The sequence below is a fragment of the Sceloporus undulatus genome, chromosome 2 (assembly GCF_019175285.1).
Source record: "Sceloporus undulatus isolate JIND9_A2432 ecotype Alabama chromosome 2, SceUnd_v1.1, whole genome shotgun sequence".
Taxonomy (NCBI): Eukaryota; Metazoa; Chordata; class Lepidosauria; order Squamata; family Phrynosomatidae; genus Sceloporus; species Sceloporus undulatus.
The window spans coordinates 93,358,540-93,385,835 of NC_056523.1; the positions used below are offsets into that span (position 1 = coordinate 93,358,540).

Below are 27,296 nucleotides of genomic sequence, written 5' to 3' on the forward strand. Positions count from 1 at the left end.
TGAATTGTGAGGCCCAGAACTGGACACAATATTCCAGGTGGGGCCTGACCAGAGCAGAATAGAGTGGCACTTTTACTTCCCTTGATCTAGACACTATACTTCTATTGATGCAGCCTGAAATTGCATTGGCCTTGTTAGCTGCTGCATCTCATTGTTGACTCATGTTCAACTTGTGGTCTACTTGGACTCCTAGATCCCTTTCACATGTAGTTTCATTCAGCCAGGTGTCACCCATCCTATATCTGTGCATTTCATTTTTCCGCCCTAAGTGCAGTACCTTACATTTCTCCGTGTTGAATTTCATTTTGTTAGCTTTGGCCCAGCTTTCTAATCTATTAAGGTCATTTTGAATTTTGATCCTGTCCTCTGGGGTATTAGCTACTCCTCCTAATTTGGTGTCATCTGCAAATTTGATAAGTATGCTCTCAATTCTGTCATCCAAGTCATTGACAAAGATGTTGAATAGCACTGGGCCCAGGACAGAGCCCTGTGGGACCCCAATGGTCACTTCTCTCCAGGATGAAAATGAACCATTGTTGGGCACCCTTTGGGTTCGGTCAGTAAACCAATTACAAATCCATGTAGTGGTTACCTTGTTTAGCCCACATTTCACTAGCTTGTTTGCGAGAATGTCATGGGAAACCCTGTCAAAGGCCTTACTGAAATCAAGATATACTATATCCACAGCATTCCCTTCATCTACCAAGCTGGTAATTTTATCAAAGAAAGAGATAAGATTTGTCTGGCAATAGCAAATCCCCTCTGAAGAAACTTGCCATGAAACCCCTGTGATAGGTTTGCCTTAGGGTCACTATAAGTCAACAAAATGACTTGAAAGCAAACACTACCACCAATTGTGTCCTATTCTATTTTAAATTACTAGAATCTAATGATCAGGTCATAGTTGCCCTTGGTTCTTTTGGGTATTATAGGATGGATTCAGTTGGAGCAATTATACACTGATTTAATTGTGTTTATCCATTTGATCCTTTGGTTAGGACAGGAACTGTGCCTCAGTTATCAAGGAGAGTCTGTGGGGTGGTTTAACAAAAACCAAAGCCCTCATCCTCAACCTCCCCAGTTTTAACTCAAATCATTGTTCCTCTGTGGCCCCCTGAAACAATAGCCAATATGAGTTAAGGAGGGTAAACAGGTCTGGACATTTATCTTTTGTGATCCGTTACAGACACCTTTGCCTCACCTCCATAATTTAAGTAACAGAGTGGAGTCAAAATTCTCAAAGGAGCTCACTAATGTTGCAGTGCTGATGCCACAGTATATGATAAGTAAGCCTACATATCATAGGGAAAATAGAGGAAGCCGAATGTGAGAGTCTATTTGGACAGGATCTCTGTGCTGAACATAACATGTAGTCTTGCCACCTGTGTTTTGCTAGTCTGAAGAGGATATTTGGTGGAAGATTTAGAAAGGTAGTTTTAATTAATATCTATAACTAGAACACTCTTTTTCTCCCCTGTGGATCCCATTTCCATGGTTGAAATGGCAAACAGCAATGAAGACTTCTTTACCCCAGTTTATTTATTTATTTATTTATTTATTGTGTTGCGTTTCTGTCTTTCCTCTAAAATGAAAAAATAGTGTTCAAGATGGGTAACAACATGAGTGCCAACCAAAGTCAGTAAGAAAATAATGAAAATTGTCATGAAAAGCAAATTAAACCAGTGGAAATCAAATAAACTGCAGTCAGGGAAACAATGTGAAAGGCCAGTTTGAAGGAAGATGCCTTCCTGTCTTTTCTAAAAGCAGAAGGAGTGGGAACTGACTGCAAACTTGGAGGGGAGTGTGTGCATTCCACTCTGCAGAAATACCAAATACAGTAAGCTAGGTTCCCAGGCCCTCCACCCATCCAGGGTTTCATTTTTATACCTGCTGAGATTCTTTTTGTCTGCAAATTTATTCTGTTGTTAACTTTCCTGTTATTTATTTCTGAATTTGAAAAATCAAGTCCATCTGTAGAAATAGAATGTAGCGTGTGGCACTGGTGTACGCTCCTGTTCTCTGGAATGGTTTTTTTATTAATGAACATCCACGGTACATTTTGTGCATATCAAAAGTATAAGACTATGGAAATGTTACAACTTAAATGTGCTCTGACAAAAGGTTGGCTTTTAAAAAAACAAAACAACAGTGAAGTTTATTTCAGCTGGAGATTGTTCTGCAGCTGTGATGACAGCAATTCAGACAGGATGCTGGGTTATTCTGCTTGTGTTTGAATTGTCCCTCCAGCAGCCTTAGAGTGAAATATTTTATTGGGATTTAATTCAGGTTCTTTTGACGTGAATGAATGTAGGTCCACCAACTTCAGTGGGAATTGGACAAAATGACAGATTTCAGAATACAGTAATATAGAGATCCAAGGGTAACTGTTTTGAATATCTCTGTTCACTTGCAGTTTGTCATCACCAGCCTGATATCTTTATACTTTAATAAAGGTTTAATTGAAAAAATATTTCAAGGATATCTTATCAGTGGAATTTTCAAAGTCGACCCGATTAACCCAAAGCTATGATATTACTTTTGAAAACATGAAATAGGGTGTTAAAATAAGTATAAATGAAATACCAAGTATGGAATGCTTTGTTGCTTTTGACCTTTTAGATTTAACTCCACAATTCTGAGAACTAGAGCCTTTTTGAAAACAAGAAGGCTTAAATAACTAGATTCTACAGTTTGTTTGTTTGGCAGCATCTGTGCAGATGACACTTTAAGAGTATTACCCAGATTTGGTTGGAAAAAAATTCCCATTAACTAAGATTTTTTAAATGAATATAATCAATTTGCCACCTGCAAGACTATTAATGAAGGAGCACACATGCATTTCTTTGGCTTCCCTTCATTGGGAAGAAACTGTAAGCAGCCAATCGTCTTTTCTTTGTTTGACTTTTCAAGTAAATATGACTGAGCATATATCTGAAATATGCACACAAACCTTCTTTGGTCAATGGGGAAAGTATATTGAATTGTGTACATTAGAAACATTGTACACTCGTCCGTCCACATTTGCTGGGCTTAGGGGCATAGGAACCCCGTGAATGTGGAAAAACTGCAAATAACACTATGTTTTTACCTGAGATAATACGTCTCTAGGTCATCCAGTGCAACTCTGGGGTTAACATTTGCCAGAGGTTGATGACAGAATTACACTGGAGGAGCTACAAATGCCTAGTGGAGTGTTCTCTCTAAAAATCTTTAGGTCTTTTAGTGTGACTTTTGGTTAAAGTTGACCATAGAGCTGCGCTGGAGAACCTAGATATTCCTAGAAAGAACATATTAATAATATACATGAATAATCAAATCTGCAAAAGTCAAAGGTGCAAATGTGGAGGGATGAGTGTATACTAAAATATGCTCAAATTTCTGTGTTAAAAGGAACACGTTACAGAACTTGGATAGAACAGGAATGCTGGGTGGGATACAGAGAAATGCAATTAAAATGAAGCTGACAAGATTCAATATCCCAGTCCCTAAAGAACTTTCAGATTTCAGGATGTACAAAGTCTTGGGAGTTATAAGGCTACTGGTTATATATTGCTTACCCTTTTATTGGGGAAGGTAGACAGAAGATCTCAAGATATAATCTTCAAATAGTCTGTTCTTAGGGAAATGGCACACCAGCTCTATTGAACTGGATAAGGCACTTCGCTTGAAAGAATAGTTGTAGGCCTTCTACAGCATTAATGTCTATAGCTGTGTTTTTTTTAAAAAAATAGATCTGTACATTTCAAGTGTTCTATGCCTCTGGAAAACTGCTATTAAAAATGTTCTGTCTCAGGTACTGTAGTTGCTAGAATTTCTGCTTTTAAAAAGAAGGTAATTCCTCATGCTTATTTATGCAGAGACCATTTTCTGCATGGCAAAATGATATTTTCCTGAAAAATAATGGTGCAGAAGGCATTGTATTGTGTTAGTTGTGTCTTCTGGGTTTATACCAAAGGGAGAGTACCTGTACTGTAGAAAAGCAAAGACAAGGACCTTGATGCTGTCCAAACTCCTTCTCTCTCTGTGTGTATACATTGTCATCTGGAACTACTGAGATGAAGAGCACAATAAGAAAGGCTTGAGTTACCCTAGAGACAATGAGGCAACTCCTCCAGGGGGGAAATCCTGGAGGATGGGAAGTGGTGGTGAGTTGTTGGAGGAGAGAACTGTGTGTATCGTCTGAACAGTCTGCCATGTGGCCTCTAGGCATATTGATTCCCAATGCAATCAGCCAGTCTAGGCACCATCTTGTCTTCACATCAGGCAGCAAAACAGGTTTTGCTAATAAGGGGCAAAGTATTTGATCAAAATAAATGCAAGAATGTCAGGTGAAGAATAAATAAGTGATTGAATACAGGAGTCTGGGCACAAATCAGCAAGGCCAAAGAATATTGACCAGCGAAACAGCAAAGAGTGGATTTTGTTGGATTATTTTTGGAAAATGGGATGCCCACTAGAGTAGATCAGGAGGTGGACAGGTGGGAACTCTTAAAACGCAGGAATAATCTTTTGTTCTACAGGGTTTTTTTTTTACTAGAAAAAGAATAAGGTTAGCTATTGAGGCATTCCCACAAAGGGAGATTTATACAATAACTTCCTCCCCCTCAAAACAAAAGATCTTTCTCTTTCTCTCTTTTCTGGTTTTTGATTTGGCTATTGAGACATTCGTAAAAACTGGCATTTGTAATGATTTTGAAAAGTGTATGTCTTTGATTTCCTACTTATGAGTTGTCAATTGGTGGACTCCAAGGATGTGCTTGATAAGGCATATCTGGGAGATGAACACATCTAGTGGAAAATGAAAACTCAGCAAAACTGGCAGCTATTAATTATGAATGGCTCATCAGTTGGCATCCAATGGATCCTGTAGGTGTGCCTCACACATCAGGTTAAAGGTATATTCACTCCAACTACAGTTGTCTCTGGAATCCAGTTTACTTTTAGATGAATGACAAATTGTTTAAAGTTGTCTAATCAGTTATGTATCCAACTTAAACATTCATTTTCAAGCTTTTAAGTGGTATTCATTTTGGCAGTTCTTTATGACACCATCAAGAGAAACCTCATTAGTCATGATCCCTGCTGCTCAGTAGGGTGTATGATAACAGTGTTAGGAATGTTCTCTGGATTTCTGGCATTAGAAATGCATCTTTGGCATTATATTACTTTATACGTAGTGATCCCCATTTATATTTGAGAATACCCCTGCAAAAAAGCTGGTAAAATGATTTAAGGTGGCATGCATTAAAGAAGTCTTTCCCATTGACTTCAGCAGGAGTTGTACTGGACCACATTAGATGTTTTGATGACTGCTTCTTGTTACTGTTCAATAATTACATCCCAAGGATAGAAAGGCACACTGGTAAACTGTATTCTATAAGTAGAGAGTATGCAAAGTATGCAAAGGGATCTTGTAGCACCTTTGAGACTGAGAGAAAAAAATTGATAGTCTAAGCTTTCATAGATGTAATTCTGTTTCATCAGATGTGAAGGAAAGATAAACTTATACATGACACTGACATCTATGAGTTTTCATTAGAATGAATGAAGAGCCATTTCACATGCAAAGGAAGAGAGGTCTGATTTCTTTTATCCTTGTATAAACCATAGGATGTAGCAAATCCATTCTAAATTGATATGGACTAATCTAATGACCACCCCAAGTTCTTCTGTTTCTTATCTCTGATTGTTTTAAGTGATTTGAATTGCATTTTATTATATTGTTGATTTTTTGTGTTGTTTTATTTTAATGGGGAGGGGATAGTAAGATTTATTTTAATGTATTGTATGGCTTTTTATTGTTGTAATGCTGCCTCGATCTCATAGGAGAGGCAAGATAATAATAATAATAATTATTATTATTGCTACCTTTGTACCAAGTCCGTAAGCTTCAGTTTGTTCAAAACACGGCAGCCAGACTGGTCACTGGAACACCTAGATCAGACCACATAACACCAGTGTTAAAATCCCTTCATTGGTTGCCGATTAGCTTCCGAGCACAATACAAAGTGTTGGTTATTACCTTTAAAGCCCTTCATGGCATGGGCCCAAGTTACTTGAGGGAACACCTCTCCCTACATAATCCGCCTCGCACTCTCAGAACATCTGGAAAGAACCTATTGGAGTATTCAAAAACCAGACTAACAACAACTTCTTACAGAACATTCACTGCCACGGCCCCCAGAGGAGATCCATCTTATCACCGCCTTAGATGCCTTCCAGAAGGCACTAAAGACGGATCTGTTCTGGTGGGCCTACCCACCTGATCTTTTATAAGAGATCTTAAATACTCCGCTTCTGATCTGACTGTATGAATGTTAGTGTGAATGTTAGTTGATGATCTGTTATTTTAGTGAATTAATAGTACTTTTATTGTTTTAACAACTGTATTTTATATGGAATTGTTTTATTGCTGTAATCCCACTTCAATCTGCAGGGAGAGGCTGGGAATATAAATAATAATAATAATAATCATAACGCTATATCATCATACCATCATATCATCATGACAGAACCATGCATATGGGTCTGACACTCCTTTTCAAATAAGACTGGACTGGCTCCCACCCTGTTGTCTTTATGCATGCAGAAAAAGCCTTTTTATTCAGGTGTCGTTTTGACAACTGGGCCTTTGGCAACCAGCCTTGCTTGCCATGGAAAAGGCTTTTAGCTGGCTGTATGTACTGTATCTTCTTGAACAGGCACATTTTAAAATTATATTTCAATTTATTTATGCATTTATTCATATTATGTTTGTTTCATGTAATTCTTCTGGGGATTTTTGTACGTAAATGTAGGCTGCTTTGAGCCCCCTTCTTGGAAAAAAAGTGGTATATAAATTGAAAAAGAAACAAGTAGGCTTACTCACTGTTATGAGCCCTCCACCACCACTCAATTCCTTGCTGCATTCTTAGGCAGCACTCCAAGGTCTTCCTAATTAAGATCAGCTTTCATGTGCTGGCAAACTTTTCACAGTGTCTTTGGGATGATCTGGAAGCAGTATAAATTAAAGTTAGTATGCACAGAGGAAAGCCACCTGTACCAGTTTATTCACAAAACATGACCTGTGGAGTATTTTTTAAAAAAAATAAAAGGTGACATAATATGCAGTCAGTTTCCCAAGGAAGGCAAATAGGCTGCTTTTGTGAAGACTGTGAATTTGCAGTTCCAGCGTATAAGCTACGGACAATGTGGCATTGGCTTTCATAGATGGAAAGCCTACAGCACGCGCTTGAAGTTAGATGTCTGCTTCCTTCCAAAATTATTTTAGAGGCCTTGAATATAACAAAGAATTTCATAGAGAAAAACTTCTCCAAGTGGCTAGATAATGTATCCAAAAGATCAGAGTAACAAGTGTTTGTTTATTGAAAAGAAAAGGAGCCATTTCTCCGTTCTGCAACAGACACTGCCAAATGGCTGTGTTGTCTTGTCGAAGCAATTTATTTTGGTGCCATTAAATTTCAGTCTGCAAACACATTTCTCCAGTAAAAGGCCCAGAAGGCATAACACATCTCTGCCACCTATTTGTTCCCACATGTCTGCATGAGTCTTGAAGCACCAAGTGTCTCTTGCACATATGATATGTATCAGCAGCTGTATTAAAAGTATTTGATCATCCTTGTGGGTCTGTGGCCCCATTTAGATTTTTGAAAAGGGATCCCAGGCACCACTACCATAGCCAACCATGGTGCATGACCAGTCCCAAACATGTTGGGGATATCCTTTTCTCTGGGCTCCCTGGGTGTGTGTTTATGCATTCGTACCCATGTATACGATCTCTCTTGTTTTGGTTCCACCCTCCTCCTTTTCTTTCTTCTTTCTTCTTCTCTCTCTCTCTGATTTCTCTCCTCTTTCCTCATTATTGCAGCTCAGTGGATTAATTTGCCTGTTTGTTTCAATGATGAGAAGAGAAAATGAATTATGAGAAGGGGGAGCGGGGAAGGCCACCACTGCCAAGGACTCTGCTCCTCAGGCCTTTTTTTCTCCTAGTAGGACACTCCCTTCTTGATAACCACAATAGTGTAGTGGTTTGGATTGGGACTATGAGAGATAAGGGTTCAGATCCCTACTCAGCCAGGGAAACTGATTAGGTGACCTTGGGCAAGTCACACTCTCTCAGCCTCAAAGGAAGGCAGTGGCAAACCTCTTTCTAAATCTTGCCAAACACACACACACACACACACACACACACACACACTCACACTCACATGCATGTGCAAACCACCACCAACAAATTCCATGTTAGGTTTGCTTTAGAGTTGCCTTAGGTTTGTAGACAGCTTGAAGAGACACCACTACCACCACCACCACCCTTTTAATCACTGTTCAGTTCACTGGATTAAAGAGGGAAAGATGCTTTGTAACAAAAACAGAGACGAGAGGTTAAAGACAGAGAGACTGGTGTGCATGTGTCGTGTGTCTTTCAGTCATTTCTGATTTATGGTGAACCTAAGGCTAACCTATCTGGCAGTTTCTTGGCAAGATTTGTTCAGAGGAGTTTTGCCTTTGCCTTCCTCTGAAGCTTTGAGAGTTTGACTTACTCAAGGTCAAATAGTACTAAAAATATAATCAATTAATCAAATAATGAGTTTTCCCTGTATAAAATGTACACAGTTCAAACTATGACATTTTAATTTTAATTTATTTTGGGTATTTATACCTTGTTCTTTAGCCAAAACAGCTCCCAGAGTGCATTACAAATTGTTAATTTGACAGTGAGGAGTAAGAGTGAAAGCATAAATCTGTAGCTGAACAAAGGAAGATGGCCAAAGGTCTTGCCAAGTCTTTAACAAAGCACACTCATTTCAGCCAATGGTCTTCCTCAGTGGCCAATAAAAAGTTCTTGTATTATTTCAGTTCTTTCCTCCAGTGTGAGCGCAACACACCAGTATAAAAACTTAACAGAGTAAAAATAAATGTCTCTTCTCCTTTACTACTTGCCACAACTCACCACCGCTATTCTTATTTATCTCCTGATTTTGCTTTTCATTGTTTTTGCAAGTAAGGTCCTTTTCTTCTCTTGTGCTTTCCCTTAGAAAGCTGTTCTGCCAAAAAAATGGCTGGAGTGAAGCACAAACCCACCCCACTAAGATTCTTCCCCAAATGAGTTGATTTTCTTCCTATTCACTTTTTTCACTTCCCAGTTTTCACAACCATACATAGAAATGAGGAGACTTAGGGGTCATAAAAAAGAGACAATCTTATAAATAAATGCCTTTGTTTGGTAAGGCTTATGATAGATTCTAGGCATTTTTGCTGCTTTTAAAACATCACAGAATCATTTCTGCCTTACATTTTACACTTCTGTCAGAGAGAAAGCCCCCCTTTACTCTTTTAGACAAAAGAATCCCTGCATTCTGTAGACTGGCAAGCTTGTACTTTCCTTCCATTTTTTCTGTCTTTTTTGTAATGTTACACTTACTAGGAGAAATGCTGTAGACTGCACATGTTCTGACTATATATCTTTTGGAATATAAAACCTCTCTCTCTCCCATGTTGTGACATGCTTTGCTTGTGGGCTTTTCTTGGTGGTGTTTTGGGGTTACTCTCTGCCATGCAAGCTAATACATGAAATTAATCTTGAAAAACATCCCATCTTGGGGTGTTTTAAAAATTTTTTTAACTCCTTTAAGTGTCTGCTTTATTCTTTCTGTAAGAGATGATGTTATAGCAGGCTTCTTCATCCCAGCACCTTTCAGATATGCTGGACTTCAACATCATCACCTCTCCCAATATGGCCAATGGAGGATTGGTTTAGTGAGACTTGTAGTCCAATACATCTGGAGGGTATCAGTTTGTAGAATGCCTTTACACCCTTATTACCAGTCTGAACTACCATTGTTAATTTCCACATAAGTACAATGAAGGGATCCAACTATTGTTTGTAACCTTTAGAAAGAAACTTACATTTCCCCATTGTTTTATGGGATTTGGATTTTGTTTTATTTTGCTGCATGGCAATACAGCTATCTCAAATAAGTTTTCTACATTTATGTACATTTCTCATGGCACCTTTGCATACCTGCCAACATTTCACATATGAAAGCCAGGACACATGTGGGCAAGCAACATCAGAATGTGGTCAATGTGGCAAAACATACCAGTAAGGGAGAACACAGAAGCTAGAGGAGGATACGGCAGTTTGCTTTTACTTGAGTTTGTAGGAAAGGGAAAGATTCCACTCCTTTTCCTCTTCTGCTCCTAAGTTTACTGAGCACAACCTATTTTTGTACTTTAAACTCAGTTTGCATGAACTGAAAGAAGTTAAAGACAAAGAGGAAAAGTGGGAGGAGGAGAGAAAAATCAGGACATTTTTTAAGCAGCTGAAAAACTGGGATGAGAGAAAATTGATCTGGGCTGTCCTTGTCAAATTGGAACATTTGGAGGATATACTTTTGCTGGGGTCAAATAGGTATTGCTTGCAATCAATGGGGAAAAAAATGAAAATAAATCAGATTAGTCCATTCCTAACTTGTACTCTAGGTTCTGTATTTACATTCTTTAGAGGGGGCTTGTGCTGTAAATAAAGATATGGCTGACAAGAGACCAATGTTTATGCTAATTATGCTTTTTTGTCAATCACACCTAAACTTCTCCTCCTACACTATCAAAAAGGCAGAGTTGGTATATCAGAGTACTCTTACAAAGATTGTAGCCCTAGGCACTCTTACTCAGTATCAAGTCTTATTAATCTGGGTAGGATTTACATCTGAGTAAAAATACAGAGGATTGCAATGCACATTATATGATACCCCTATGAAAGGGAACCTTTGAAAGGGTGAACAATGCATTTTTTGACGATGGATCGTATCCAAAAATGTGTCTTACTATGATGTACTGGTAAGACTAAAGACCAGTATTCATGAAGGAATTGACTCTGATGTGATAAAGATGGTATTCTCAAAGCACCCATTTCTTAATTAGTTTTGAACTTTATATAGGGACTTGGGGGAGGGAGTAAAATAGAATATGAGAGAGAGAGAGAGCTCTGTGATTTTGTTCTGCAAGAATCTGACATTTGGAAATCATTTTCCCATACGCTGAATGGAAATGAAAAGCCGAAATGTCAAAATATTTCATAAACCAAGTACTTCTAAAATGTCTTCATTTGGAAGTGTCAGTATGAAAAATGTCAGTATTTTCAATCAATAATCCAATTTTTGGTGTGTTTCTAAAAGTTTTTGAGGAAATCTTGGTGAGCTAGAATGGTTTGTTTTAATTTTGTTTTTCTTTTTTCAAGAATTATCAACCGGAAATATGTTCACATCTTTGAGGTTTATATGTTCCAGATGATAAATGTGGTTTTGATTAAAGTATGTGTTAAATTGAAAGGCTTGTTTTTTTTTTAAGAGAAGATTAAATATTTCTCATGTGTTCTAAAAATCTTCCTTCCTTCAAGTTTATTTCTGTAGAGAAAGTGTGGAGATTAGATACTGGAAAATCCATCTACATAAAGGTTGAGTCCTCCTTATCCAAAATGCTTGGGTCTAGAATGTTTTGGTGGATTTTTTGGGGGGGGGGGGTCAGAATACCTGTATTTTAACACATAACACATAATTCATAATATATCTTTAAAATGGGACCCAGGTCTAAACACAAAATGTGTTTATGTTTCATATACACTATATACACATAGTCTGAAGGTAATTTTGTACAATAATTTAAATAATTTTGTGCATGAAACAAAGTTTGTGTGCATTGAACTATCAGTGAACAAAGATTTCACTATTTTAGCAAATTGTGAAGAGGTTTTGGGGGTTGTTTTTGGAGTATTTCAGATTTTAGAATTCTGGATAAAGGAGACTCAGCCTGTATTGTGTTCTTTTTTGGAAAGGGCTGGAACATGGAACCATTAGGCAGAGTGGAGGTAAGAGGGTCTTGGGGAATGTTTATTGCCCAAAACTTTTTATTATATTTCCCCCACAAAACTTTTTACTGCATTATTTCTTTATCAAAACATGCTTGCATTTTTAGCAAAATCTTTTACGACATTCCCCTACATTTCAAAACTTGCCAATTCAATTTCAAATTTTTTTTCCTGCCATGTTTTAAGCTTGCTTTGAAGTATGGGGTTTTTTAATTACTTCAAGCTGAAAATAAAGTAGAAAGTTATTCCTGGTCCATTGTCTGGTAGAAGAAAGGTTTCTCCTGGACCTAGAACAGCCCAGAGAGGCCTCCAAGCATATACAGACCTTAGGAGGCACATGCGGGAGGAGAGCAGCAGGACTCCACCTGTTGAAGGACAGAGCTTTGTATGCCACCCTACCTGTCCTGCAGCCACTCAACTAGCTGGCTGTCTTCATGTGCAGCTAAGAAAATGGTCTTGCTGTCTGCACTGAATGAAAACTCTACTTTCAGCTTGATCCACTTCTGCACATGGAATTGGGGTGTGTAGAAAACATCTTGTTTGCTGGGAAAACACTGTGGCCCTGGGTAGAAGTACCATTTTGACCCATGCAAAACTCACAGCAGCTCCAAGATATGGAATATATAGCCTCAAGGATAGGAACCACATCCCTCAGCTTCCTATTGTTGCTTCATGTGTAAACTACTGGTGGCCACATGAAACTCCAGGGCTATGCACCTTTACACTATCACGTATTGTTTAGTTAGTTCAAGGGAAAGAGAAGAACTGGGGTGAAGGGGTGGGGAGTATATAGGTTAATTGTCTAATGGATTAATTAAGACAGGTTCAGTAGCTTGCATAGTGAATTATCTACCATCCAACCAACTATGAAAGAAAATGAATACAAAATACATTAGTATTTTCATTTCAGCAGAACAAAATAACAAAACAGTGTGACCACAGTATTTGTCTTATTAATAACGTTGCCAATTTCCATACCCTCCAATTGTCCTAATTTGAAAGGGACAGTCCTGATTAATCCTGTTACCCTGCTTTTTCAGCTGTTTTTTAAATGTCCCAGTTTCTCTCGTCTCCTCCCACTTTCCTCCTTTATCCTCAGCTTCCATTGGTGAAAACTGAGTTCACACTACAGTACTAGTTTATACTCGGGAATAGGAGAGGAGGAAGTAGTATTTTGTCCTTACCAATATAGTTAGGCAATATCAAACTGCTGCAGATTCTTCTAGGAAGTGCAGTTAGCTCTTCATATCCATGGATTCTTTATCCACTGATTCAAGCATCCACATGTTCATTTAATATATATATATATATATATATATATATATATATATATATATTCCAAAAAGCAAACTTTGTTTTGCCATTTTATACAATGGTCATTTTACTATGCCATTGTATTTAATGGAATTTAAACACCTACAAATTTTCAGATCCACAGGAGGTCCTGGAACCAAAACCACAGTTAATACCAAGGGCCCACTGTCTGCTCTTCCCTAAGCAGCTTGGGACTGATACTTGAAGGAGCACAATCCTATATATACCTGCCCCAAAACTGAGAAATATTGGAGGAGCCCTCCCCTGTGTTCCACTAATAGGGGAAGTACTTTGAAAGAAAACATCCAGTGGGAAGAAGCCTTCTCTGTAGTGGCATCCCAATTGTGGAATTCCCTTCCTATGCCATCCTGATTGGCACCAACATTGGATCATTTCAGCACCAAGTTGAAACTTACCTTTTTATTAAAGCTTTCAGGGCTGATTTTATCCAGGGTGAGCATGTCCTATGGTTGTACTATTTAAAATTGTTTTAACCAGATTTAAATTGTCTGGTTTTACATTAATATATATTCATATATACATATATATATTTAATCTTTTAAATGTATTGTTATCATTTAGTGTTTTAAACTGATTTCATTGTAAGCTGCACTGAGATCTTTGGATACAGGACATGAGTGTTGTTTTTGTGGTAGTGGTGGTGTTTTGTCTTCAAGTTCTTTTTGACTTATGGCAACCCTAAGGTAAATCTATCACTGGCTTTTCTTGGCAAGATTTGTTTAGAAGGGTTTTGCTTGTGCCATCCGCTGAGACAGTGTGATTTGCCCAAGGTCACTCAAGTTGGTTTCCATGGCTAAGCAGAGATTCAAACTGTGGTCTCCAGATTTGTTATCAAATGTTCAAACCACTATAACATGTTGGCTGCTAGGATGTAATACAAATATGTAAATAAATAAATAGCTTTTGCCATCTTGATAACTTTCATCATCCTGACCATACTGTGAAGTTGCTTGGTCACATGTGTCCCAGTTATCATCTGTGAAATACAAGCAGGTGTGTGTTTCTCTCTATTAAGAATCTGTATATATATTTAATCTTTGAGATATTCATGTTCATATTCTGCCTTTGATACATGTGGCATTTTACAAAGTAACATAGTACCCCCCCCCCAAAAAAAACCTTGCTATCCCAAGAAACGTGCAATTGAAACTTCAGTCTATCCATGCATTTTCTACAGGTGGGCTGAAATGTGTGTAGCTTTGTATTTTGTCTTAAATTTCCTTTTCCCTCATTTTTTTAAAAAAAGGAAAACCAGTGCTTAATCATTGTTAAGGTTAATGGCATCTCAACTTTGCATTTGATTCTAAATACCTGAGACAAATTATGTCTCGTCTGTTGGAGAATAATAGAACAGATTAATTGTTTAACCTGAGAGTCCCCAGGAGATGGGGAAATCTAGTGCCCTCTAAGGATAAAATATCCTTTAAAATTGTTTTGATCATCATCTTCCATCAGAGTCACATCTTAGCAAACATGAAAGGAAGTCTTAATAAAAAAGAGTGCATTATTAACAAATAGCAGCTTTCATTCAAGTCCCACAGTCTTAGCTATGAAATGTTCTTGGACTCAAGAGAAATGCTCCAGTGAGATCAATGGAGGGTAAAAGTAAGCTCTTCAGCCAAATTAACTAAACAAACATTTCTTTTTTGTATGCGATCTGACATGCCAGTAGGTGTCTGTAGCTTTAGGGAACCTGCCTTTTAAAACACATACTTTTGTGCAATCTTTTACCTAGATGTATTCCCTGTGAATAAAAAAGTAAATTGGTCTTATGTGATTCCATGTCAACTAATAAGGAAATTATTAACTCCATTGCAACCAAAGCAAGTTAGATTTGCTTCACATTAAAGATCCTGAGTTCATTAATAATATGTGTGTGTGTGTGTGTGTGTGTGTGTTCATGTGTGTTCACCTTCATGTTGCCTGTCAACTTATGGGTCAACATACTCATGCATTTCATAGGGTTTACTTAGGAAAGGAATACTCCAAGAAAGTTTGCGAGTTCCTTCTTCTGAAATGTAGCCTACAGCACCTGGTATTTGTTGGAACCAACCAAATACCAACCAGAGCTGAGCCTGCTTAGCTTCCAGGATCAGACAGGATCTGGTAACCATTAATTATACTATGATAAAAATGTAATTCTCCCTTCACAACTTTAAGACAGCCAGTGATTCTGTACTCTCCTCTGCCTCTCCAGATACACATCACTCTGCCTGATATGGAGTGAGGGTGTTACATTTCCTGCTGTGAACTAGTGAAAATATGTACACCAGAGACCAGAGTCAAGAAAACAAACCTTAACCATTATGAAGCTCTTTAAAATAAGAAAAAATCCAGAGATATGGCTTGCTTTCTCTCGGTAACATATCTTCCAAAATTCCTTCTGTTATAGCATTTGGCTTCTTCTACAGTATCACTGTCACTGCAGTGGATCTTGTAGGTAATTGTTTGACTGGGGTACAGCAGTTGCTGTGGGAATGGGATCCATGGTTAGGGGAGCTGAATGAGCCATATTGGTTGCTTATTTGTTCTCAGGGACCATACAGTTATGCACCCCCCATTTTCCAAATTATTGACCCCCACCAGGAAATCTGCTGAAGGGTTTATAGCTTCATGTAGGATGAGAGAGCACTGATGGCACAGTACATTTTGTTTTAATTTTTTTAAATATACAATTATACAAGCACAACATGGTGTAGTGGTTTGCGCATTGGATTTTGACTTTGGAGACCAGGGTTTGCATCCCATCTCAGCCATCTAAACCCCACTGAATGACCTCGGGCAAATCACATTCTCTCAGCCTCAGAGGATGGTAAAGGCAAACCCTCTCCAAAGAAACTTGTCAAGAAAGCTCTGTGATAGGGTCTCCATAAGTCAGAAACAACTTGAAGGCACACAACAACAACAACACAATCACAGCCTTTTGACAGTGTAATAATAGTGTTATAACAGTGTAGTGTGATAGTTAAACACATACAGAAAACAAGATTAAAATAATATCAAACTGCCCATAGAATTTAAACAATATAAAATATTAATTTAAAACTGTAGATTGTTATAGTAGTAAAACAGAAAACCCATAATATAAAACAACTTGTTCCTAAATGCCTGCTGGAATGGAAAAGTTTCACTCCATGGCAAAAAGACAGCAAGGAAGAAGCCAGCTTATGATCCCTAGGAAAGGAATGCCAGAACCTAGGAGCAGTCAAAGAGAAGGCCTTCTTCCAAATTCCAAACATGCCCATGAAGGTGGTGGGATTGAGAGAAGATCTTAGATCTTCCATATGATCTTAGAATTTGGGCAGGCTTGTGTGGGAGGATGTGCTTCTTCAGGTAGTCTGGATCTGAGATGTATAGGGCTTTGAATTGTGCCCAGAAACAGACAGACAGGCATTTGAGATGTTGCAAAAGGGTCTGGAAGCTAGCCCTGGTTAACAATCCACACCAGTTTCCAAACATTCTTCAAAAGCAGCCCCACATATATGACAGCAATCCAAATATTAAATAATATACATACTGTATTTTATGTATTTGTGCACCTTGCTTCCCTAAATATGGAAAAGCTGGTTGATCATTTTTGATGCAACATTCATCCCATGGGAGTGGGGTTTCTGTGATGTAGCAAGAGGAAGGCAGAAGTAAGAGGACGAGAAGTAGGAGAGGAAGGGTGGCACTGTACACGAAAACATCCAGACAATATTGTGTGAGAAGAATGAAAGCAGCAAATCAGATGTGCAGTTTTTTATAATGAGATAAATGCTATTAATCAGATGTGGGGGGTTTCTAGTAAAATAAATGCTATTAACTGCATGTTCACAATTGAATATAGCATTGTGATGAGTGGCAGGCATAAGAGAATCCTTGACTGGAATAATCCATACTCATTTTTTCATAGGAATGCAAGGCTAAAAGTCATGGTGGCTTTTTCTACAGGGTGTGTCCACATACTATATAAAGTCTGACTCTATATCTGTGAGATCAGTAACTGATTACACTTGCCCATGTCTGGAAAAAAAAGGGCATCTGGATGTCTTCCAGCACAACTCTCTGGTCAACCTCCAGCAGAAATATAGCATTTGCCGTTATCCATGGTTCTTGCTAAGTCTGGAAATGTATCCTCCAAGAAACAAGGGTCGGACTGTATGTTGTTTCCCATCTGTGAAAAGGATGGGCAGCTGAGGAGGAGGCCTTGGGGGCCATACCCATTAGTTCCCTAAGGGCTGCATTTTTAGTTTTGAGTGAAACCAGAAGTGACCACAAGGTGCTTAATGTGCTTTGGGGAATAGAGTAAGGTACTGGGGCTGCACACTGTTTTAGCAGAGAATCACACATCTCTAGAAGTTTCCAGAGATGTCTTTCTCCATTTTACTGCAAATAAAGTTTTTCCCCAGAGGGCAGTTGATGGAGTCTGGCGGGTGGGCTGCTGGCCTAAAGGAAGGGTATGTGATAATATGGAGGGCTTTGGATATTTTACAGTGGAGTATTCTAATGGCATTTTAATAATTTCCCCATGATTATTTTAAGCACTATATGACCCTTATGTGCCAAATACTTTGTCAAACAAAGTCAAGTTTACACTGGCTTTAGTGCAATATACGACTTTACTGTAAATGTGTTTTTCTATGGTTTGCTTCCATGAGTCACTACTAAAATTGGAAGCATTCATTTCTGCACATTTGTCAGTTGCACCAGGTGCTTGGATTGCTTTGGAAACACATGTGAGCTCTCTGTGGTAGAAGGAGCATCATTGGGTGGTCTAAGTTCCTTAGCTTACAACATGCACCTCTTGCTGTGTGTTATGCTTTATTTAAATGTGGAAGCTGAAACCAATTTACAATGATCATGACATATTGTATGTGTTGGCTTTTTCTGAAAAAGAACAGTTAAACATATTTTACATCAGTTGTGCTCAGGATAATCCTGCTCAGGATAATTTTAGTTCATGCAGGAAGATGAGTGTCATATATCTCCTCCAGGTGATACACACTATGAGAATCAAAGGTGTTTTTAAATATCACATAAATAGACTCATAGTGGGTCACTAGGAATTTGAGCTAATACAACTGCATCTTTGTGAACATTTTAATGTTTATTCCTTGCATACAAACTTTGCAACATTCTTTTTCCTCAAGAGATTCAAGACAATCCACAGATCAGAAGAATTTGGCAGTGAGACCTTGAAAAGATCATTACTTTTTGGACTACAACGCCTAGAATCCCCAGCCATCCCAATTAGTCATCTTATTATCTGGGAGATTCTGGGAGTGTTAGTCCAAAAAACTAGTGTGGCCATATTTTGGCATCCCATAATTTTGTACTATTATTCCACAATTCTATTGGGTATATCTTATTCTTTTTTAACGTTTTATTTTTTAATGCTCTTCATAGTTATTTACCCCGAGCTTTGCAGAAATACATTGAATTTAAAAATAAGCTTATCTCATCTATCTCCACCACAAGAACATAAGAAGAGCTGTGCTAGATCAGATCCTGTCTAGTCCAGCATTTTGTTTGCATTGTGGCCAACTTGATGACTTTGGGAAGCCTGAAATCAGGACATGACAGCAGTAGCAGCACCCTCACATATTGCCTAGCAAATGGTTTACAGCAGCTTACTGCCTCTGGTACTGGAAGCGAAATAACACTGTCATTTAGGCATATAATCCTCAACTATTTTCTCCTCACATGCAAGGATGAATAATTAAAATAGTTTTCTCCCTACTGTGGGAGAAAATGATTATTCTTCCACAGTATTTTCTCATGGTTCTATTATTCTTCCCAATAGGGGTTTCTCGACTGTTGGGAAGCCCATTTTTTGACCTGGCAGTGAATAATAGTGAGTATTATTTCCATCTCTACCATCACCACTAGTGGCCTCGAAAAAAAAATTGAGGGAAACCAGCCTGAGTGTAAACGTAAGGCATTGTGTGTTTGTTAAGCATCAGGGTGAGCAAGGAAGCCAGGACAACCAGCTCTCTCCCTTTCTTGATCCGTTATGCATATGGAAGAGAAACATTTAATTATTTCACCCTCCAGGCAGAACAGACAAGATATAATGACAGTCCCCAACCTAGTGTCTTTGCTTTGGGCTCCTCCATATATCATTAGTTGAAAGTTGGGGTGAAGATCTTTTAAATAATTCAACCCTATCATCTCTATTTCCATCTCAAGCTTTCTTGAGCCCCTGCAGTTGTAGCCCAAACAACATCCTTCCTGAATAAGATTGAGGCATATCAGCAGGCAAAAAAGTAAAAAAAATGCCTCAGATATCTTGGGGCAGGGGAAGCCCCATAAGGTCCCACAGGCTTCAAATGTTTGATTGAGTAAATGGAGGGGGAATTGCCAATAGTGTGGAAATGAAGATGGAACAAAAGGCTGAAAAGGGGAGAGAGTGGAAAAGAGAGGAAGTGACGTATAGGTTTTAAAAGGGGGGTAGTCATGCATATCATTGTCTCACTGGACAAAACTGAATTGGGGCCTAAGTGCAGTAGAAAAACCACGACCCCTTTGTAGACCTCCCCTCCTCTCCACCTTCCCAATCTCTCAGGGCTCTACCTCTCTGTCACACAACCAGTGTTGCCTCTCTCACATATGAGGGTTCCCCCTCCCACCACTCTTTGCAGTTTCAAGGAGGCTCTCACTCATGCTTCATGGAGTTCTTTTTATTCTTAAATTCCCCAATCTCATCAAAACCTTGACTTTGTCTCTTCCCTTGCATTGCAGCCCCAATGCCACCACTGTTAATCGTGCTAGCTTCTTTGCTGTAATAGGTGTTGCCACTCAGCCATTTTGGACAGGCTGTGTTATCAGGACAGTGTGCACCTCTGGCTTCACCACTTCTATCATTCTGTCCTTGTGTTCCCTGACTTGCAATGTGAAATGTGGTGCATGCAAAACCAGGGTGGTACACATATATACAGATGGGCTGTTGACTTGCAAATGAGGCACAAGGGCACAGAGTACCTTGGAAGGACTGATGTGGGATTGCCAACACTCAAAAGGCAACCAGGTTAGACCCAGAAAGAAACAGCAAATGCTCCAAGGCTGAAGAGAGAGCCCTGACCACACTTGGGCCTGGCACATATGCTTTGCCTGCACCATGGATAATCCAGCCTTGCTCAACTGATATAGAGAAGTGCCAAAGGAAGTAAGGACAAGTTGCCCATAAATATTAATGGAGAAGTAAAAGACATCATGTACCTGTGACTGGACACTAGTGTGCCTACCCCAGGTATATTTCTCTCTGAAACAACCAGGAGGAATAAAAGACAGCCGGGTACATCAGCTATGGATTGCTAACCACTATGGATTGCTTGGTGGTGATGGCAGGGAACTGGAAATCTGCTGGAAATAGTTGGGAATATCTACACAGAATCATTGCTGATGTTCCACTCCCACTTGTAAATATAGAAATTCCTTTAAGAGGTTGTGAATTTCTGCAGGGTGTAGGTCCGGGGGGGGGGGGGGGGGACTGGATAGTCTTTTCCCTCCCAAGCTTGAGTTCTTCAGAACTCAGATCTTGGATTTGATTTATTTTAATGTATGTATGTATGAATGTATGCATGTATGTATTTCTGGCTTTATATACCACGTTTCTCTCAGCATGAGATCCGAGGTAGTATATTCTTGTTGTTGATGTTGTTGTGTGCCTTCAAGTCATTTTCTACTTATGGCGACCCTAAGGAAAACATATCACGGAGTTTTCTAGGTACGTTTTTTTCAGAAGGAGTTTGCTATTGCTATCCTCTGAGGCTGAAAGCATGTGACTTGCCCAAGGTCACCCTAGCTGCATCTGCACTGTAGAAATAACCCAATTTAGTGCTATGGAATTTTGTGAGACATTTCCCAAAATTCAGTAGCATTGAGCCATGACAGTTAAAGTCGTGTCAGACTGGATTATTTCTGCTGTGTGGATTCAGCCCCAGTGGGTTTTCATGGCCAAGGCAGAATTCAAACCCTGGTTTCCAGAATCATAGTCCAGTGCTCAAACCACTATACCACATTGGCTATCTCAGGTGTATACAAAAATTTAAAAACATAATACAGTTTAAAAACCTCAAAATACAAAAGTTAAAACACAATTGGACTATTCTTTTTTAAAAAAAATCCAAAACAAGAGGGAAGAAAGTTAAAACATAATAAAATAAAAACACTGCACTCCCATTTATCTGCTACAATACACTAAAACCTCAAAGCTTTATTGAATACAATGGCCTTTACCTGCCAGCAGAAAGACAGCAGGGAGGGGGGCAAATGGACTTCCTGGGAAAGGTACTTCCATAACATGGGAGCAGCCACCAAAAAGGCTCTCCTTCTCATGTCATCACCAGATGTGCCTGGGATGGTGATGGGATGAATTCCTCTGAAGATCTTAGATCGTGGGCAGGCTCATATAGGAAGATAGATTCCCCCCCAAATAGTTTGGACCCAAGCTATGTAGGGCTTTAAAGGTCATAGTTATATTTCACTTTGAATTCTGGTCAGAAATGGATTGGGGGCCAGTGGAGTTGTTTCAGCAAGAGGGTTATATGCTGCCTATAACCTGCCACAGTCAGCAACCTGACTTGTAGAAATGTTCAGCTGTGGTGTTGACATTGGAAGACATGTGCCATTAGGATTTGTTGTGTTGGCTTTCTCTGCTGAAGAGAAAAGACATCCCAAAGACTTTTCCTGAGGAGATGGTGTTTATTTAGAAGAGGAATGCCTGAACACACCTACCTGTTCTGCAGGTCAGTCCTGTGACACAGGCTACATAAGGAGAAAATGAAAACTGTTCTGTATGTGTTGTTAGAAACATCAGAAAATAAACCCACAATCAGAATGAACTGGGGGAAAATAAAAAATAGATGAAAGAAAGAAAACCTGATTAAGATCAAGCAGATCAGGAATAACAAGACTAATAAGTCAGACTGTTGAAATTAAAATAAAATATAAAATGGAAAGGTTTACCATGCCATTGGGATTTCTTTCAATTCCTTTCCCCAGGCTATATTTATTTGATTCATTAAAAATAAAATAAAATAATGACATAACTATTTTGGACTTTACTCCAGAAAGAGGGAGGTGAGAGGAGATATGTCTTGGCATACAATGACTCAGAAAGAGTGTTTGAGGCTAGCATATGCTCTGTCCTATGGGCTTGCTGAACAAATACTTGCTCCAGTCTGAAAGTTCTCCATAGGCTGATAATAGGCAGAGTATCTCAGAATGAACTTGTGTCTTCTTCTTTCAACCTTTACTGAAAGGTTCAAGTATAATCCAGCATGGAACTGGATGTCCTTGATCCAAGGGAGAGAATGAGAAACATGTGCTTAGCTATTTAAGAAAATGCCAAAACTAACTAATGCTATCTGTTTTTGTTTGTTTCTTTTGGAAGGCCAGCTAATTTCAGGGTTTCCATCCACTAATTTATCCTTCTAACCTTTGCCAATGCCTGCTTCTCTTGTCTTCCTCTTATTCAGAATTCTGTTTAATTATTAATTCAATTTATTAAACAAACCCACCTGGGGCAATGCCTAATCAAAATCTGATCAAAGTGTCTAATCAAACCAAGAAACACTAGGAGTTTCTTTTTCTCTTTTGCAAGCTGTAGTTGGCTAATACAGTTGGTCCTCCATATCCATGGACTTGCATCCACAGATTCAACCATCCACAGCTTGAAAATATTCAAAAGAAAATTCCAAATAGCAAACATTGATTTTTCCATTTTATATAAGGAACATTATTTTACATTATGCCATTGTACATAATGACTTGAACATCTACAAATTTTGGTATCTAGACATGGGTTGGTCCTGGAACCAAACCCCAGCAGATATCAAAGGACTGCTGCATTTGTTTAGAATCATAAAACTCATGTATCTGAGGATCAATTCCCCAAGAATATCTGAATAATATCCAGAAGGATTGCCATGTTAATCTGTTGCCCAATTGAGGCTGGGGGCTTCAATGCCAGAGGACCAGTCGATCCTCTCTGAGAAATCCAAGGTGCTGGACTTATTTTGTGGCTAAGTTTCAGCATCTTGGATAGCTCCTTTACAGTTCAGAACAGGCTTGTATAGAGTTTTTAATGTATTTTAAATTTTAAAGTGTAATGGTTTTAACTTTTTAAAATTGCTCTAACCATTTTTTAAACTGTGTATTTATCTACATTTTAATGCTTTTCTATTCTAACTTGCACTGTTTTAAATTTGTTGTTCATTGCCTTGAGTCTCCATATGGGGAGAAAAGTGGAAGGAGAGACAAACGAATAGAGCCCATTTTGGCGGCATTTTGTTTTAAAGTCCGCGTGAAGGACGCCGTAAGAGAGGAGAATGTAAGGAGCCTGTACCCCCCCCCAGGCAAAGCCTGTTTGTTAAGAGCGATCGAGAGAAATTTGAAGATATAAAGAAGAAGAAAGCGAGGGCAAAAAAAGAAGGAGCTATATATAGATAATTGAAAGAAACATAAGATAGTAGGGAATGGAATCAAAAAAAATAAAAAGAGAAACATGGTGCAGGATTGCAGAGTTCAGAAGTGTAGAGAGTTCATCCAGAGAAGCGGAGGAAACACAGAAAGTTTTTTAGGTTGAGGGTGATGAGGTGATAGAAGATTATGAGCAGACGAAGAAGAATTGGGAGAGGAGACTGAGGAGAGAGGATAGAAGGGGGAGGAGAGACTATTCAGAGCAAATAGTGATAATCTTTGAGATGAAATATAGCAAGTCAGGATTGAGGAGAGAGAGATGGTGAAGAGAGAGGAGGAGGGCGAGGTTTAAGCAAGAGTGTGAAGGTGGAGAACAAACGCTGTGGGCGCCCTCATTGGCGGAGAAATCAATGATTTGTTATTAATTCTGTTTGTAATATTTATAAGAAGCATGGTGCCTCTTTGCTTCCAAGAATAACTTGAGAGTAAGCTTATATGAACACATTATATCCTCATATTCATCATCATCATCATATCATCATCATCATCATCATCATCATCATCATCAATCATATTTATAAAGTGCTGTAAATTTACACAGCACTGTACATACAATTTTTTTAATTAGACGTTCCCTGCTCCTCAGGACACTTGTATGTTATACATTGTGTTGCATGAATCTTCACATCTAAGCTGCTTAAAATTAAAATAGATAATCACACCTGAAAAATAGCAAAGCGAGAACATCTTCCCTGCCAATATTTACCTCACCACACACACACACAGAGTTTCAAAACAGCTCAGGATTCTTAACTCCCAGGGCCTAAAATCTGCCCAGTAGCAGGGCCAAATCAACAAACTTGCTCTCACACCTTTTAGGGGGACATTTTTAATTTTTTAAAAAAAATCCCTTAAAGAAATTGAAAAGAGGTCCACCAAGATTCCTGTCCCCTAGCACGTTGCCCAGATGTGCAATAAAGAAACTATATATTGCTAGAGAATCTATGCCACCGCTTCTTGCTATATCAGTCAGTTTCCAGCTAATATACATAAGTCCACTCTTTTATATCCTAAGACTGGGATGAGGAATGGGGTTTTTTTATTTTAAGCAACCTTTCTTTTAACCATATTTTGCAATTTTTACTGTTATAATCTACTTGGATTCTTGAGATAAGCGGAATATAAATTATTATTATTATTTATTATTATTATTATTATATTATTATTATTTATTATGTGGCCAAATTCTTGAATATGCCATAAAGACACCAGGCCCCAATGAGTTTTAAAGAAAGCTGTAAATATTTGAACCATATTGACTGGTGCACATTTGTTCCAGATTATGTTTATCCCAAAGTAGCCTCATATACTTCAGTATTTCCAATAATGTGGTTTGGCACTCCGAGAAAGTATGCATTTCCGAGGCTATCAAACATCTGTCCAACAGTTGCCTGAAATGAGGCCCATTAACCTGACGTCATTGCAAGGATAGGGAGGGGAGAAGTACAAGAAAGAAAATGTCCCTAAGAAATACTATGACACAAAATGCTTATAGCTGGCCTTCTTGAGGCATAATTGGCAGGAGACAGCTGGTTACAATGTGTGTGTGTGGTGTTTTTTTTCTTACACATATGGCCTCAGATGGCAACTCTTTTAGAAAAAGACAGAGGTGCCACCTTATTAAAAGCAGAAGGATTAAAAGTATTTCTGGAGGCAGCCCAGAATGTATTGTTATACAGCTCCCTGTTTACCTGGATTTGGCTTTTTGCCAGCAACGCCATCATTTAGCCTGTGGCGCTGAACTTTTTGATTTTTTAGCAAAATAGGACAGGTAATTCAAGTTAACATGCATTCTGATACAGTAGGGTCCACAGCCGAGATCACATCCTTGAGAATATGGGACTCTACCTTGAGGCAGTCTCCCTTGTAGTCTTAGATTTCAAGGGTGCAGGACTATACACAGGACATGTGCAGAGATTTTTATTTATTTTAAAAAAGAAAACATTCTGGTTGAGGACAATTGGTGTTCCCTTTCCTAGAATGACCACCTCCTACCTAATGATGAAACAAAAGAGAGCTGACTGTAAGCAGGTCGGAAAGCCTCTTTGGGAGAGAGAGCATGAAAGAGTATCAAGAGAAAATGGACGGTAAAAGGTGAAAGACAATTATATCCATGATACATAATGTTCTACATGTCCAGAGAAACATATGAGGAGGGAAAAGGAACCAGTGAGGATGCCAATTGTAAACCTGCCTATTCCTACTCAGATTTATATAGTTGGCTTTTCTTATGCACAGTGTTTTATACACAGATTCAAGCATCCATGGTTTGAAAATGTTCCAAAAAAAAGTATATAATTCAAATACAAACTTTGATTTTCCATTTTTTTATTAAGGGACACCATTTTGCTATGTGATTACATTCATGGGACTTGAGCATACATGGATTTTGTTATCCACAGGGGATTCTGGAACCAAACCTCAGCGTATAACAGGGTCCACTGTATTGTCTGTGAATCAAAACTAGTGGCCATTCTCAGATAAAGGAGCATATGATATAGCACCTATTGCATGTGCCACAACCAACTGTTGAGCATAGTAGACTACACTGTGATTACATACGAAAACATAATGATATGTCCATAGTTCATAATCATTTTAAAATACACTTTGTGATTTTAAATTTTCATTGTTTAAACTGTTTTAGTGTATGCCACCTTGACATCTTTTGATAAGGGTGAGACAGACAGACAGCAGACAGAGCAGGGCAACTTAAACAATTTTGATTTGTAGCATTTTCAATAAACAGTGTATTCATTCACATACATGGAAATGAAAGTCCACATCTCAATTATGACCTACTGAATTCATTGTTACTGGCAAGCCAAGACGGTAAATGCTATTTTCAGTGTGTCTAATATAGTTTGAACTAACCAATAGAACTTAACCCAATATTATATTGAATTATACACAGTACTGAACAGGTTCACTGAATCAAATGGAATGTTTTGTCATTTATTGTTATTGCTCCCAACTGGTGTGTAGTATATATAAAAAAGAATAGGCTTTTTTTTTCAAAAAAGGGAAGACTGATGTCACCTCAAGACTACCATTAATTGTGGTTAAACTTCTACTTTACTGCAGTCCATGAAAATACCGTTTTCGTTCTGTGTCTTCAAGTTGGTTTGAATCTATTCTAGATTTTTCTTGGCAAGAGTTATTTTTAGGGTTGCCACTACTTTCCTCTAAGAATGAAAGGTGTGTTTGCCAAGGTGATCCAGGATTTCTACAGGTGAGCAGAGAATCAAACCCTGGTTTCCCAGAGTCCTGATCTGTCCAACACTCAAACCAATAAAGTAATGGCTCTCTTGAAGTCTGAAGTGTGCATGAAAAGAAGAAGAAGAAGAAGAAGAAGAAAAGAAGAAAGAAGAAGAAGAAAGAAGAAGAAGAAGAAGAAGAAGAAGATAGAATGTGTTGATTTTGTGTGTGTGTGTATGGTGATGTGTGTGTATATATCCTGTAATACTTTTAAAAAGTAATACACTACACGGTGTGTTGTGTGTGTGTTTATATAATATATAGTTTTTTCTACCACAACAGCAATAATGAAGCACTGATGCCTGGGCTATCTATTTTTATTATTATTATTATTATATTATTATTATTATTATTATTATTATTTATATTTTAT

The 27,296-nt window shown here is 38.4% G+C and overlaps 1 protein-coding gene across 1 annotated transcript in view; it reads left to right on the top strand.

Annotated features, from left to right (window-relative positions):
- The window catches only part of ADAMTS2 (ADAM metallopeptidase with thrombospondin type 1 motif 2), a 338,354-nt gene that overhangs the window by 92,398 nt on the left and 218,660 nt on the right, over positions 1-27,296 (top strand). The window lies entirely within an intron of this gene.